We start from the raw sequence: 17556 nt of genomic DNA on the forward strand, positions 1-17556 counted from the left end.
CCTTGAATACTTCATAGCAAGTATTCAGTACTCCAGAAATGACTGGAACAGGTGACTATTAATATCTCTAACTTCAGGTACATCAGCAGGCAACAAAGCAAAGCCGAAAGGAGAAGTTCTCTTCTGTGTGGCCCTCTGCAGCCTTGGCTTAATAGGTATTGGCTGGGGAGAGGAGTGGTACAATTTCTAGGGTGCCATATGTCTCCACTGTCAGATTCAGACTCAGAGATGAGGAGACCAGTGAATGTGAACAGAGATAGGATGAGACTGTAAACCACTCAGTCAAGGTTGGAGCTGGCTGGGCACTGAGGTTTCCTAACCTCATAGTGCTTTCACTCTCTTTCCTTCCCCAATGCCTTTAATATCTTATCACCCTATCTGCTAGGGTTTTAGGATTGGTTTGCTGCTGCTGTGGCTGCTAAGTCACATCAGTCATGTCCGACTCTGTGCGACCCCATAGATGGCAGCCCACGAGGCGTCCCTGTCCCTGGGATTCTCCAGGCAAGAACACTGGAGTGGGTTGCCATTTCCTTCTCCAATGCATGAAAGTGAAAAGTGAAAGTGAAGACGCTCAGTCATATCTGACTCTTAGCGACCCCATGGACTGCAGCCGACCAGGCTCCTCCGTCCATGGGATTTTCCAGGCAAGAGTACTGGAGTGGGTTGCCATTGCCTTCTCCATTAGGATTGGTTTAAGCCTAACTTATTCCTTCAGTTTTTTTCTTTTAAGTCTACTCATGTTCCAAACACGCACACACACACGCGCACGCACACACATACATCTTTCTCATTTTCTTAAACTTTCTGCTCTATCCCAGCTGACTTATACAAGGCCTTCTATCATGCATTCCTGTAACAATTTCTCTATTGTGTGATCAGTGAAAGTAATATGTTATTTAACCCATCAAGAGAGGTCCCTACTCACTTTTCTATGAACCACAGTTATGAAGCAACCCAACAGTTAATTATTTGCTGGATTAATTAATTGGTGAAAGGATTATATAGATAACTGGGAAAATGGGTGGGTGGATGAATAAATGAATGGATGGGTGGTGAATGGATGGAAGGATGGTGAAGGAATGGATGGATGGTGGATGAAATGGAGCAGTAACTTCTTTTTTACATTATCTTGTTAACTGGGATAATTCTTATACTCCAACAATGGATTAGGTGTTAATAGATGAGAGTAAAACCTCTGTAGGAAGGAATTAATAGCAAAATAATAAGTAAAAATAAAACAATCTTATTGCAAGTAGTCTCATGCACAGTCTTAAACATTTATATTATACAACATATACCAAGTTACTTAAGATATTTTCTTATTTTGTGGAGATTTTGGTTAGGTTTAGAGTGGAGGTAGTACACATTTTTTTAAATGAGACCAAAAAAAAAAAAAATCATTGATTTTAGTTCATTGTTTTGATTGTGGTTTTCCTTAAAACTTCTTCCTATACCGTTTATTTAGTGTGTGCATAAATTATATCTGTGTACTTGATGAATTAGTAGATTCATAAGGATGTGTCCTATGCCTCTTATAGTGGAAAACATATTTATTTTAAATATTTGTATCAGATCAGATCAGATCAGTCACTCAGTCGTGTCTGACTCTTTGCGACCCCATGAATCGCAGCACGCCAGGCCTCCCTGTTCATCACCAACTCCCGGAGTTCACTGAGACTCATGTCCATCAAGTCAGTGATGCCATCCAGCCATCTCATCCTCTGTCCTCCCCTTCTCCTCCTGACCCCAATCCCTCCCAGCATCAGAGTCTTTTCCAATGAGTCAACTCTTCGCATGAGGTGGCCAAAGTACTGGAGTTTCAGCTTTAGCATCATTCCTTCCAAAGAAATTCCAGGGCTGATCTCCTTCAGAATGGACTGGTTGGATCTCCTTGCAGTCCAAGGGACTCTCAAGAGTCTTCTCCAACACCACAGTTCAAAAGCATCAATTCTTCAGCGCTCAGCCTTCTTCACAGTCCAACTCTCACATCCATACATGACCATAGGAAAAACCATAGCCTTGACTAGACGAACCTTTGTTGGCAAAGTCATGTCTCTGCTTTTGAATATGCTATCTAGGTTGGTCATAACTTTCCTTCCAAGGAGTAAGCGTCTTTTAATTTCATGGTGGCAGTCACCATCTGCAGTGATTTTGGAGCCCAGAAAAATAAAGTCTGACACTGTTTCCACTGTTTCCCCATCTATTTCCCATGAAGTGGTGGGACCAGATGCCATGATCTTTGTTTTCTGAATGTTGAGCTTTAAGCCAACTTTTTCACTCTCCGCTTTCACTTTCATCAAGAGGCTTTTTAGTTCCTCTTCCAGTCCCAAAGAAAGGCAATGCCAAAGAATGCTCAAACTACTGCACAATTGCACTCATCTCACACGCGAGTAAAGTAATGCTCAAAATTCTCCAAGCCAGGCTTCAGCAATATGTGAACTGTGAACTTCCTGACGTTCAAGCTGGTTTTAGAAAAGGCAGAGGAACCAGAGATCAAATTGCCAACATCCGCTGGATCATGGAAAAAGCAAGAGAGTTCCAGAAAAACATCTATTTCTGCTTTATTGACTATGCCAAAGCCTTTGACTGTGTGGATCACAATAAACTGTGGAAAAATTTGCATAGCACCACATTTTAGTATTATTCCCAATAGACACACATTGATTAAGTAGAAATGGAGCAATTGCTTTGATGTCTACTTAGAGGGTTCTCAGAACTATAGCAACACCGTAAATGAAGCTGTCGTTCAACTGGGCAAAATGGTTCCACTGCAATATTGCATAACTGAAATACGGAGCCACAAGGAATGTGACACAACCGAAACTTAAGATCTGAAATGATGACTTCTTTTTAGATGACAGCAAACAGCAGATCCAGGAGCAGCAAAGTTTCAGTTGAGTCATCTCACTTGAGACACTTATTTTGAATGCAATCTGTTTAACTCCAAGTTTTACCATGTTTAGAAAATAAAGGCCTCTTTTCCAGGGCACTTCTCATATCCATTTGTAGGCAGCTTGTTGAAGAGCATCCAAAGAGAAAAATCCCATCTCATGGAAAGTAGTATACTTTGACATTTTTGTGGAGAGTATCTTCTCTAATGAAAAATGACTGTTACCTTTTCACTGTTGATTACTACCTCCTGCTCTCAGGGCATGACTTCCTGCAAGTTCAGCGCAGGTCTGCATTCATGGTCCACAGAGCAAAGATGTCTGAGCATTTTCCGTGTGTTCCCTGTAATAAGACTACTTATTTTATAGGCTTTGGGTAGTTGTTTGGAGACCACTGTCCATGAACCTCTCACATTTCTGCCCATCTTGTAAGCAGAGACACTATTTTTGCAAACAGCCTTGAAAAATAGTGTGTCTCTCTCCAGAGCCAAGGATGGAGCCAAGTCACTGGCCCCAGATGGAGTTCCTCTCCTCCGGAGGCCAAGAATCCCGGTGTCATTCGCGGCTCAGCAGCAACCTTTCATAACCCAATCCATTGGGCATGCAAGCATGTCACCCAGCTCTCTGCTCATTACATAGTGGGAGCGGGAACTCAAAGATCCTGAAACTTTGGCTGCTGCTTTTACTCTGAGTAATAGCATCATTAGTTTCAGATTCAGGAGTCTTGTGTCTTCTGCTAGCATCTGTGGGATTACAGTAGGCCAACTTGTTAGCCTGAAAAGAGGATAACATCTCATATCCTTCCAGTAAGGCAGAACAGGGAGGTAAGATACGTTATTTTCAGCATTCTGATGTAGAATTAATTAATGAAAGCTTTGGTTTTAACAAGTACTTGTACTTCTAGTATATTAAATAATGTTTTACTGATGGCTGAACTGTATGGTAAGTTTAAAATAGTGCTAAGAAGAAATGCTTCATTAGGACACAGTATGTGCATTTATTCAGTGTTACAGCAAGGGTAGAATTAAATTTGCATATGTATAGCATAGCTCTTCACAGCCAGCACTTTGCATGTTTGGTTGAAATGTTGCTACTTTCCTAAGCTTAACATTTTAAACTTGAGAGAAAAGTAACCTTAAATTAAAAGAGTTGTACAATTAAAAATTTTCAGGTACTTTCTACCATGAAGTTCCTCAATTATTTTCTTATATTTCATGCCCTGCCTAATTTCTATTTTTTCTAAGGCATGTTTCTGAAATGTGCCTGGTTAATAAAACTCACTATGTTTGTTCACACTCAAATATGGTTATACTTTAAAACTTGTAGAGTTTAATTACTGCTAAATATCATTTTGAATTTATGAAACATTATGATTACATGTTTATAGGTTTGAGAGCATTCTCTTAAAATATTTAAGAAGCCTAATTTAAACAACAGTTTTAAATAACTCAAATATAGTCTCATAATAGTTGCATTTCATAAAATAAGAATTTTCATTAAGTACTTTACTTGAATTTAAATAACTTTTAATTTCATATTGTAGGTTTAATAAAAGTAATTCAGCCTAATAATTTGCTATTATATTACTGATTTAGAATTACTTGAAAATGCAAATTCAGGGATATATAATGGTATTCTTTTTCATTATGCAAATCTAGATTTTTAATAGTGTCTGATAATTATGTTAATGGTGATAGATATGTTTGACATTAGTTGGTTATGTATATTTTATAGTTTTTTATCTTTCTTGTTAACACACTGTCTTTCATAGATCAATTTGGGTGGTTTATTTGTCGTTCAGTCACTAAGTTGTGTTTGACTCTTTGTGACCCCATAAAGTGCAGCAGGCCAGGCTTTTCTGTCCTTCACTATCTACTGAAGTTTACTCAAACTCATGTCCATCGAGTCAGTGATGCCATCCAACCATCTCATCCTCTGTCATCCTCTTCTCCTCTTGCCCTCAATCTTTCCCAGCATCAAGGTCTTTTCCAATGAGTTGGCTCTTCACATCAGGTGGCCAAATATTGGAGCTCAGCTTCAGCATCAGTTTTCCAATGAATATTCGGGGTTGTTTTCCTTTAGGATTGACTGGTTTGATCTCCTTGCAGTCCAAGGAACTCTCAAGAGTCTTCTCCAACACCACAATTTGAAAGCATCGATTCTTTGGTGCTCAGCCTTCTTTATGTCCAATTCTCACATCAGTACATAACTATTAGAAAAACCATAGCTTTGACTATATGGACTTTTGTTGGCAAAGTGATGTCTCTGCTTTTCAATACACTCTCTAGGTTTGTCATAACATTTTTTCCAAGGAGCAAGAGTCTTTTCATTTCATGGCTGTAGTCACCGTCCGTAGTGATTTTGAGGCCCAAGAAAATACATTCTGTCACTGTTTCCATATTTTCCCCATCTATTTGCCATGAAATGATGGGACCAGATGCCATGATCTAAGTTTTTGAATGTTGATTTTTTTAAGTCAATTTTTTCACTTTCCCCTTTAACCCTCATCAAGAGGCTCTTTAGTTCCTCTTGGCTTTCTGCCATTAGGTTGTTGATATTTCTCCCATCATTCTTAATTCCAGCTTGTGATTCATCCAGCCCATCATTTCGCATGGTGAACTCTGCATATGAGTAAAATAAGCAGGGTGACAATATACGGTCTTGACATACTCCTTTCCCAATTTTGGACCAGTCCATTGTTCAATGTCCAGTTTTTAACTGTTGCTTCTTGACCTGCATACAGGTTTCTCAGGAGACAGGTAAGATCATTGGATATTTCCATCTCTTTAAGAATTTTCCAGTTTGTTGTGATCCACACAGTCAAAGGTGTTAGCATAGTCAATGAAACAGATTAGATGTTTTTGAAATTTCCTTGGTTTTTCAATGATCCAACAGATGTTAGTGATTTAATCTCTGGTTCCTCTGCCTTTTCTAAATCCAGCTTGCATATCTGAAAGTTCTCGATCTACACACTGTTGAAGCCTAGCTTGAAGGATTTTGAACATTACCTTGCTAGCAAGTGAAATGTGTGCAATTGTATGTTAGGGACTGGCAACTTCTGTTGTGCAGAAATGAAAGCTTACCTTCGAGAAGCATGTTTTATTGTGCATCCTGCTTTTTTCTCTCTTAATTTCTTGTTTTTTTTCCCTAGTTCTATATCTTCCTTCCTCCTTTTTTTTTTTAAATACACTTAGAGGGTTGGGAAATGGGAGCTGCAGACAGGGGTGGATTGGGGAAAAGGGGGGAGACTCCAGAGTGTTTCCCTGTCTCTCTGCCTTGAGTGGTGTCTCCATCAGGGACTGTGTCTTCTCCATGTTTCCACCTTAGCCTTTCTTCTGTGGTTCTGACTTCTGCCAGGCAACCCCACATGGTGTTCTGGCCCCAGCAGACCCCTCTGACTCTGGAGGTCTGTTCACACCTCCTCTTCTTGTGTACCTCTAGGCCTAAGACAATATTGCTTCCTGATGAGGTTAATGTCTGTGTTTCATCACTGTCCTTTGCTTAGCTTGTCAGCTCACCCTCACTTTTATAACTAGTTTGTGTATTCAATTTCCTCTTTTTAACATACCCAGAATGGTTTCTGTTTGCCTTCTTGGACTCTGGCAACTCTCTTGAAGGGATAAAATATCTTTATTTCTCATCCTAGTCAGAGCTTCTTCCTTTCCTTTTATTCCTCCTTCTAGATTCTTCTCTCTTCTCTTTTAGCTCTTGACTCTTCAACTGGCTTTGACTTTTTTTTGCATGTACAATAGACGATGATTACAACCACCTAATATAGAAATATGGAAAATGATGCCAACTGAATTTATTATTAAACATCTTATGTATACATTATTGAATGAGTAAGTGAAATAGTCTTTAAAAAATAGTTTATCAAAACTCACTTGCATGTGTGTTTGTGTGTGTGTATTGTATGCATATATGTGATTAGGAGAGATGAGAGAGCAGGACACCGAGGTCACATTCCAGTCGCAGTTGTGGATTCTGCTTTAGAGCTTTGTGCTCATCAAGTCTTTATGCCTCTGCTACCTCCTTTCTGTGATGAGCAAATTATCCAGATCTTGGAAGAAAGGCAAGGGAAGGTGCAAGGTTTTTTCCAGTGTCATACTAGAACTTGTGCAACAGGCGTATTCACGGATTATTTGATTGTCTAAGGCAGGGATTTAGTGAATTACAGCCCACAAGTAAGATCCAGACTAAGACCTGTTTGTTCAGCCCACAAGTAAGCTCCAGACCAAGGCCTGTTTTTTCAGCCCCTGAACTAAGTATGGATTTTTTACATTTATATAAAGTTAAAAAAAAATATATGAGACAGATTTTATATGGCATGCAAATACTAAAATATTTACTATCAGGCCTAAAAGGGTATTTATATCTCTATGTATATAGATATTTATATCTTTCTATATATGTAGATATCAGGCACTTTATAGAAAACGTATGCCAGTCCCTGCTTTGGGAGAATGAGCTATTTTTGATTTACTACTTACTATTAATTCAGAATTTAGACTCAATATGGGTTTATGATAACATGGATAAGTTGCCAATGAATTTTGTCTGTTGGAGAAGCAATGGATTTATGTCTGGTAGAAAAGAATATGGCTATAGGACATTAATAAGTTTCACATATAGCTTTGTAATTACCTTTTAGCATCTTCAGTTGATTGTGAGTAGTTTAAGATCTCTTATTTGAAAAGACTTAACTATCCTCCATGTTCCCTTATCAAGAAGTCAAATGATTTTGTCAGTATGTATTTATATTTGCATTTAAATGATATGTTCAACTCTTAGAAAGTGATGCTTTGATGATACATGGGCCACCTCCATCTTTCCTATTTGGCTCTCAGTTCTCTCAGAATTTTAATACAACTTCAGTCAGTCAGTCCATTTAGTGTCTCTGTCATATCGACTCTTTGTGACCCTATGGACTGCAGCATGCCAGGCTTCCCCATCTATCACCAACTCCCAGAGCTTGCTCAAACTCATGTCATCAAGTCACTGATGCCATCTAACCATCTCATCCTCTGTTGTCCCCTTCTCCTCCTACCTTCAACCTTTCCCAACATCAGGGTCTTTTCTAATGAGTCCATTCTTTGCATTGGTGACCAAAGTACGGGAGTCTCAGCTTTAACATCAATTCTTCCAATGAATATTCAGGACTGACTTTCTTTAGGATTGACTGGTTTGATCTTCTTGAAGTCCAAGGGACTGTCCAGAGTCTTCTCCAACACCACAGTTCAAAAGCATCAATTCTTTGGCACTCAGCTTTCTTTATGGTCCAACTCTCACACCCATACATGACTACTGGAAAAACCATAGCTTTGACCAGACAGACCTTTGCCGGTAAAGTAAGGTCTCTGCTTTTTAATATGCTGTCTAGGTTGGTCATAGCTTTTCTTCCAAGGAGCAAACGTCTTTTAATTTCATGGCTGCACCCACCATATGCCATAATTTTTGAGCCCAGGAAAATACAGTCTGTAACTGTTCTCACTGTTTCCCCATCTATTTGTCATGAAATGATGGGACCAGATGCCATGGTCTCTGCTTTTTGAATGATGACTTTTAAGCCAGCTTTTTCACTCTACTCTTTCACTTTTCATCGAGAGGCTCCTTAGTTCCTCTTCACTTTCTGCCATAGGGGTGTTGTCATCTGCATATCTGAGGTTATTGATATTTCTCCTAGCAATCTTGATTCCAACTTGTGCTTCATCCAGCCCAGCATTCCGTATGATGTACTCTGCATTTAAATTGAATAGTAGGGTGACACAGCCTTGACGTACTTCTTTCTCAATTTAGAACCAGAAGGTTGTTCCATGTCTGGTTCTGACTATTGCTTCTTGACCTACATGCAGATTTCTCAGGAGGCAGATAAGATGATCTGGTATTCTCATCTCTTTAAGAATTTCTCCCAGTTTGTTGTGATCCACACAAAATATTTGGCATAATACAACTTGATGTTGGACAACTACGTGTGGATTTTCTCCATTTAAAAACTCAGTCTGGGTGTTCTCTTAACAAAAATCCTATCAAAGTCCTCTCTGAATTTTTCCACTTTCTCTACTTTTTTAATGCACCATCTGATTTCCACAGTATTGAATCATAGTTGCTAGTGCTCATCTCCTTGCTCAGATATGTTCAACTCTTTGGGATTCTCCAGGCAAGAATACTGGAGTGAGTAGCCATTCTCTTCTCTATGGTATCAAACCCATTTCTCCCCCAGTGCAGGCAGATTCTTTACCATCTGAGCCACTAGGGTAGCTCTTATCAAGAGACAGTGATTTTTTTTTTAATGTAAGTTTTACTTATTATTAATGTATTATTTGATTAAATAATACACAAACAAAGTTGGTGCAGGAAGACAGAGTTGACTTAATCGAAACCACACTGAAAGGTTCGTGACATTGTACCGGAGGCAGTGATCAGGACCATCCCCAAGAAAAACAAATGTAAAAAGGCAAAATGGTTGTCTGAGGAGGCCTTATAAATAGCTGAGAAAAAAAGAGAAGTGAAAGGCAAAGGAGAAAAGGAAAGATATACCCATCTGAATGCAGAGTTCCAAAGAATAGCAAGGAGAGACAAGAAAGCCTTCCTAAGTGATCAATGCAAAGAAATAGAGGAAAACAATAGAATGAGAAAGTCTAGAGATCTCTTCAAGAAAACTAGAGATACCAAGGGAACATTTCATGCAAAGATGGACACAATAAAGGACAGAAATGATATGGACTTAACAGAAGCAGAAGATATTAAGAAGAGGTGGCAAGAATACACAGAAGTACTATACAAAAAAGATCTTCATGACCCCGAAAACCATGATGGTGTGATCACTCACCTAGAGACAGACATCCTGGAATGCAAAATCAAGTGGGCCTTAGGAAGCATCACTAAAAACAAAGGTAGTGGAGGTGATGGAATTCCAGTTGAGCTATTTCAGATCCTGAAAGATGATGCTGAGAAAGTGCTGCACTTAATATACCAGCAAATTTGGAAAACTCAGCAGTGACCACAGGACTGGAAAAGGTCAATTTTCATTCCAATCACAAAGAAAGGCAATGCCAAAGAATGTTCAAACTACTCACAATTGCACTCATTTCATACGCTAGCAAAGTAATGCTCAAAATTCTCCAAGCGAGGCTTCGACATTTCATTTACCAAGAAATTCCAGATGTTCAAGCTGAATTTAGAAAAGGCAGAGGAACCACAGATGAAATTGCCAACATCTGCTGGATCATAAAAAAGGCAAGAAAATTCCAGAAAAACATCTACTTCTGCTTTTTTGACTATGCCAAAGCCTTTGTGGATCACAACAATCTGTGGAAAGTTCTTAAAGAGACAGGAATACCAGACCACCTTACCTGCCTCCTGAGAAATCTGTATGCAGTTCAAGAAGCAACAGTTAGAACCAGACATGGAACAACAAGACTGGTTCCAAATTGAGAAAGGAGTACATCAAGGCTGTATATTGTCACCCTATTTATTTAACTTATATGTAGAGTACATCATGTTAAATGCCAGGATAAATATAGCACAAGCTGGAATCAAGATTGCTGGGAAAAATATCAATAAACTTGGGTATGCAGATGATACCACTCTTATGGCAGAAAGCAAAGAGGAACTAAAGAGCCTCTGGATAAAAGTGAAAGAGGAGAGTGAAAAAGCTTTAAAACTCAACATTAAAAAAACTAAGATCATGGCATCTGGTCCCATCACTTCATGGAAAATAGATGGGGAAACAATGGAAACAGTGACAGACATTAGTTTCTATCTGTCAGCAGATGGTGAGTGCAGCCATGAAATTAAAAGACGCTTGCTCCTTGGAAGAAAAACTATGACCAACCTAGACAGCATATTAAAAAGCTGAGACGTTACTTTGCCAACAAAGCCCTATGTGGCAAACTATGGTTTTCCCAGTAGTCATGTTTGGATGCGAGAGTTGAATCATAAATAAGGCTGAGCCCTGAAGAACTGATGCTTTTGAACTGTGGTGTTGGAGAAGACTCTTGAGAGTCCTTGGACTGCAAGGAGATCAAACCAGTCAATGCTTAAGGAAATCGGTCCTGAATATTCATTGGAAAGACTGATGCTGAAACTGAAGCTCCAATACTTTTTCCACCTGATGCAAAAAACTGTCTCATTGGAAAATACCCTGATGTTGGGAAAGATTGAAGGCAGGAGGAGAAGTGGATGACTGAGGAGGAGATGGTTGGAAGGCATCACCGACTCGATGGACCTGAATTTAAGTAAGCTCTGTGAGTTGGTGATGGACAAGGAAGACTGGCATGCTGAACTCCATGAGGTCGCAATGAGGGACTCAACTGACGCTGACACTGAAAACTTTGAGAAGATTCAACAAAAATGAATTGCTAATTAATTGCTGTGCAGTTAAGTCTGATTGAAACAGTAGCCGGAGGCTGGCATGCTTGGCTGTCCCAGGCCTCTGCTTAGAATTGCCCGGTTCTGAAAGCACTGTGCTGCTGCTTGTCAATCACCTCTGTTAAATGTGGACAACTTTATGCTTTCTGGCTCATAATGACTAGAAAGCTTATTGCCTTTTGCACAGTGACATTTTCTTCTGAGGTGTAGCTTTGGGCTAACAGGAGGGCTAATTGGGGTTATATAGCTCAGGCACAAGGAAACTATTCTCTCTTAACCCACAGCCTACAGATGCAGAGTCACCTGGGAGGCACTGGCAAGGGGGGCAGCACAGGGAAGCTGGTGTGCCTGTCGCTCTAAATAGCTGGCCTCGTCTGTACCCAAGGTCAGAAAATGTAGGGAATCACTGTAAGTATTCTGAGTGGTGACTGCACTAGACTGGGTTCCCATACTTGGAAAGTTAAAAATCAGGAAGAATTCCTATACTCGGACTATTTCTTGAGGTTCTCATTCACTTTCAAGAAACTAGAACTGTAATTTGGAGACCTTTTATGGTGGATATGAATTCAAAAGACAGAGGTGATAAGCTGAAGTTAAAAATAATAGATTCATACTCAGGGAAAAATGTTTTAATAATACTTATTTACTTGTTTATTTTTATGTCTCCCCACTTTAACTGGTTCTGATCTTGTTGAACAAGATGACTTGCAGTCAAATAAGGACCTTAAAAAGCGTAAAGGTATCTGAGCAAGTATTTAGATAATCTCTGAGATTTTAAACAAACAAAAAAAAATCTGAGTTTATGAAAATTACATAGCTTCTTCCTTCATAAGAGATTTTGGACTATTACCAACTCTCATGGAATATTTATAAGATATCAATATGTTGTTATACGACAAACCTAAAACCATCCTGTGCCCTCCAGGTATCAGTGTCTTGCTCACAAAAGCTGGATATACTATTGGATTTTTTCTAATATGAATATGGATATAAATAATAATACATGACTCATACCCTAATAAAGGTACAGATTAGATTCATCTAGTGAGTCTGGATTGAGGTTAAAAGGATAGAGTGGCATCAAGCATCACAAAAGGCCTCTCGGAACGGAGTCAAAAGACCAGAGCATTTTAACCAGGTTGTCCAGGGGGTGATATTTCTGACAGAGGGAGCAATGGATATAAATACTTGAACATGGTGTAATCGATTGTAATGATTTAGTATTACCAGAATGTAGGCTAGTATAGAGAAGAGGGGTACGTAGTACAAGAGAGATTGGGCTCAAACATCAGGAACTATGAAGACTGAAGACATTTATATGCCAGACCATGAAGTTTGGAGATCATCCTATGTGTGAATCTCCATTAAATGTTTAGGAAAGAGGGTGACTTGATAGGATTTTTCATTCAGAAAACTCTCTGCAGAACACAAAAGTGAGTCACAGTGAAGTAAGACTGGCAAAGTGGGGGCCAGTTAGGTGGCTGTTGGAAAGGCCACCTTTCCAAATGATGTGGCTCTGATTTATAGCAATGACAGTGCTGATGAGAATAAATTAAATAGGTAGCACTTATAAATTAATTAGATCTGAGATCAAAAGAAAAATGTCAAAATGACTCCTTAATTTTAGACTCATAAATATACTGTTATGGTCTTCCAGCATTGACTCAAGAAATGTTCATTAATGTTTCAGGGCAAATGATTCCATTTTAATGACAGAATGAGAAAGTAAATATATTTTGCTTACAGTTAGGCTCTTTTTTCAGTTATTAATTTAATATAATTAAATTAATATTTACTTGCATTTTATCTTTTTCTGAGGCTTTACTCCTATTTGAAATGGAGGTATTATGAAATACAGTTTATTTGAGCTTAAAAATAACCAATTGAAATAAGTAATGAATTCTTTCAAAAGGTAGAAACAGAGTTTCATAATTGGGTATATGTATGTGTTTGTAGATACATACAACCTTAGAGTTTTCAACGAAGTTCTAAATTTACTTCAAGCCATTGTGCAATGATACGTTTTACTCTTCATTGACTTCTACCACTTAATATAAAAACTACATTTGGGAGAATGGCTTTTATCTGGCTTAAAACATATTTTCAGTCAATCTTTAACCTTCTATTGTTGGGGCTTATTTACTCTTTATAAAAGACCACTTCTAGCAAAAAATAAAATCCTATAAAAGAGTTTATAGAATTGTTGGACAATAAACATACTTTTAAAGCAAATTTTTAATAGTTCAATCATAAACTCAATATTTAAAGCTCCCTCAATATGCTCTTGGTTTTTAATAATGGGTTTTGGTATGATCCCTCAAAAGATTCATGTTCAGGTATTAAACAAATACTGCTTTGAAATATGAATTTCAAAATATATTTTTCCCTAGTACATAATAGGAATTTTCTCTGTCTTTTCTGTTTGTAAGCAGTAATGAAAACCAGTTTTGTGGTTTTGATTCCTGATTATGTCTTTGTGGTAAACACAATGTATTTGGAAAGTAGAAAAAAATAATTATTCAAAAGCATCACTCATAAAAATATTTACTTTTTAAAAAATATTGACTTTTTAAAACCTAATCTGATATTTTAAAAATAAGATAGTTTAATTAAAATAGATGAAACAATTATAAGAATATTTAATATAACCTACATTATGAAACACTTAATTTTTTATCAGTTTTTAAAAAGCATCAGATATTTATAATATTTTATATCCAAGCCAACTGTTGAGGAGGACATGGCAACCCTCTCCAGTATTCTCACCTGGAGAATCCCCATGGACAGAGGGGGCTGCAGCCCATGGGGTCGCAGAGTTGGACATGACTGAGCAGCTAAGCACCGCACAGCACATCATTTATAAAATTAATTTACAACTTATTTTCCCTAATGCACAAAATGAGTAAAAGTATCAGAATAAGGAAACTATACCATATTTGTTAAAAATTTACTACTTCAAAATTCTTATTGTAAAAATATAAGTTGATGAAATGTTTTATGTGAGATATCCAGGAATAACTAAACAATCATCACCTCAGGGAAAAATGTAAACTTAAGAAGACAGGTTTCTTTTTCCAGAAATCTTCATTGCTGACTTCAATCTGGATATAACACAAGGCATAAATATTCAACGGCTAAACAATAACCCAATTAAACTTTTTTGTTCTCTACTAGACATCCAGTCTTATTTTTGTATCTTAAATAAGGAGAGAAAAATTATGTTTCTTAGAGAAATGAGGTTATTGTTAGAAATGTTATTTTCCCACCTTCTGTTTGTTATACTTGGAAACACACTAATATCTATCCATGTATTATTATAATTAATTATGCATATATATTTTACATTCAAATGTACACTATAAATAGTAATTTTAATAAAACATATAAAATTCCTCTGAAGTGACATAGCTAAAGTAAGTAGTTTTTCTTTAAAATTCATTCCCCACACTTCCCAATTAAAATGCAAAGACAAATCTGACAAAACACAAAGAGGAACACAGAGTGAGTGCCCTTTATTCATATAATAATTGATTACTGCCGTGACAACATCCCACTTTTTCCACACAGTTGTGAAAAGAGTTCATTTTAAATTAATTGGCATCACCATGAAATAAATTATAAAACTGTGTAGTTGGGAAGAAAACCAGGCCCACATGAGATATAATTGGGTGAAACTGATACAAGGATTGTGTGGGCGAATGTTAGAAATGGAATTTTTGCATAAGAAATAAATGTATGAAGCCTATGATACTGAGACCAGCCTGTTTTTGTTTTTAAGGGGAATTTCCTCTCTTTAAAAAATGAATCTCTTTGGACTGTATAGTCCACGGGGTCACCAAGAGTCGGACACGACTGAGTGACTTTCACTTAATTATCTAACAATGATTATTATTGATTACTTATTTTAGGACGTGGCTTGTATAATTCAGATTAGCTGATCAGCTTCCATTTAAATGAAAGGGGAGGTCCGTTTAATTTAAACTTCAAGTCCTAGATAATAGATTTGAACGTTCCTTGAAATATTGGAAAATAAATCTAGACTATTCTCCAAAGTTATGGGCCAGGATGCTACTGTTTGTTTAAGAGCCAAGATGATATTAAACTCATTAGAAAAGATATTGGAAAGGGAACAGAAAAAAACATTTTTCTTTGCTTTTATTATATCAACATATATGCTCATTGGGAATATTATTATGGATACATACATAATAACTACGCCACACAAAATTTGAAACACTATATAAAATAGTAAAATAATGAAGGTGAATAGAATGAATTCTATATAAACACAGAATGAAAAAAAAGTTTGGGGAAAGAAATTTGACACTAGTTCATGTTTGTAATGCCCAAAAGATTTTAGTTGTTTATAATATAGTATTAGTATAAAAAAAGTTGATTATATTTTGAGGTTGAAATAGATACTTCCTAAGCAAGTATCTCGGAGACGGCAATGGCACCCCACTCCAGTACTCTTGCCTGGAAAATCCCATGGACGGAGGAGCCTGGTAGGCTGTAGTCCATGGGGTCGCTAAGAGTCTGACACGACTGAGTGACTTCACTTTCACTTTTCACTTTCATGCGTTGGAGAAGGAAATGGCAACCCACTCCAGTGTTCTTGCCTGGAGAATCCCAGGGACGGGGGAGCCCGGTGGGCTTCCGTCTATGGGGTCGCACAGAGTCGGACACGACTGAAGTGACTTAGCAGCAGCAGCAGCAAGCAAGTATCTGCATAACCTTATAGTCTTCCCAGGTGGCGCAGTGGCAAAGAATCTGCCTGCCAATGCAGGAAACTCAAGAGGTGTGGGTTTGATCTCTATGTTGGGAAGAGCCCCTAGAGAAGGGAATGGCTACTCACTCCAGTGTTCTTGCCTGAAGAATTCATGGACACAGGAGCTGGTGGGCCACAGTCCATGGGTGACACAGAGTTGGACATAACTGAGCAACTTTTACACACATAGTAAAAACTATCAGAAAATGGAAAACACTAGGCTTGGGAAAACTCTTCTTATAATTTGAAGATTATATCTATGTCACTGTTTTATTACTGCTTTACTGCTTAGTTTAGTTTTTAATATAAGTAATTCATTTCTTAAAGCTGATGTAAATATTTTTAGAAAATGGCATTAAACAATTGTTGAATATTTAAGAATGTTACTGGGAATGTTAATGATGTTATTCATTTTTGGGCAAGTTAACCTTTTATTTAAAAATCCCATCCATAAAATCACTCATCAGTGATAACTGATGAATAAAGTAGCATATGGAGTAAAAGAGACCTACAGAGAACAACGTATCAAAGATAAAGATCTGATATTTTGCCAAAATTCATCATTACCAAGTATTCCAAATGCCTGAAAACTGATTTTATTCCCCAAACTGGCAGTTTTCTTTTCTAAGTCAGAAAACCTATAATTATAGTTGAGGAGATAAGGGGAAGGGATTGCTATTGAGGGCCTTTGCCTGGAATCTGCAAGAGGTGATTCAACATCCAGTTTTTTAACAGATCTCATTGACACCTACTGTATTTTTAGCCACTACCCACCATCTGCTTCTGGGTGGTGAAAGTCTGACTTGTGACTGCCTGTGCATTCTTAGAGAAAACCTGAGGCAGTCACTGAACAGAAGTCTTGCTCTAAGGTAACCAGAAGGAATTTGCAAACTGACTGTAAAAGCACAATTTGCGTGTTCAACGAAAGGAAAGGGCTCCTAAGTATTTGAGGTTGAGTAGGATAGTAGATTTCTGGCCTTGGCAAGGTCCTACTGGGAAGGACGTTGCTCTGCTCTTGTGGGAACAAGGTGCTGGTTGTGGCCCATGTGGAAAGCACTGCTCCTACCAGCTCTGCCTCTTACCAGCATGTGACCTAGGAAATAACCAAGATCATGGTTTTTTATGTCTAAAAGGACCGATGTGATTTTAATTTCTAGAAATAATTTTTAAATTTCCTCTTTAAATACAGGCTAAATTAAGGCTGGGTCCTTCCAAATAAATGTTGCAGAGTATAGCTCTTTTCCATTAAGTGCTGCTTAAGGAACACTGAATATTCACAATCAGTGTTCATTATGTTTTCCTTTAAAGAATTTGCAAGTATCCAGGGAACACTCCATTTGCATGTGTTTAAATGTTTATTTTTAAAGACAAAGAGTAGACAGAATTTTGTTTATCAAATGAATAGCCTGTGGAAACATAAAACAAATCCTGCTATTTTTCCTCCATTTTCTAATGTTAAAATAATCTGTAAAATAGATGTATCAACAAAGTTAAGAAAATCTGTGAAAACAAAATGGAAACATGGAAGAT

This window comes from Bubalus kerabau, chromosome 5 (assembly GCF_029407905.1).
Source record: "Bubalus kerabau isolate K-KA32 ecotype Philippines breed swamp buffalo chromosome 5, PCC_UOA_SB_1v2, whole genome shotgun sequence".
NCBI lineage: Eukaryota > Metazoa > Chordata > Mammalia > Artiodactyla > Bovidae > Bubalus > Bubalus kerabau.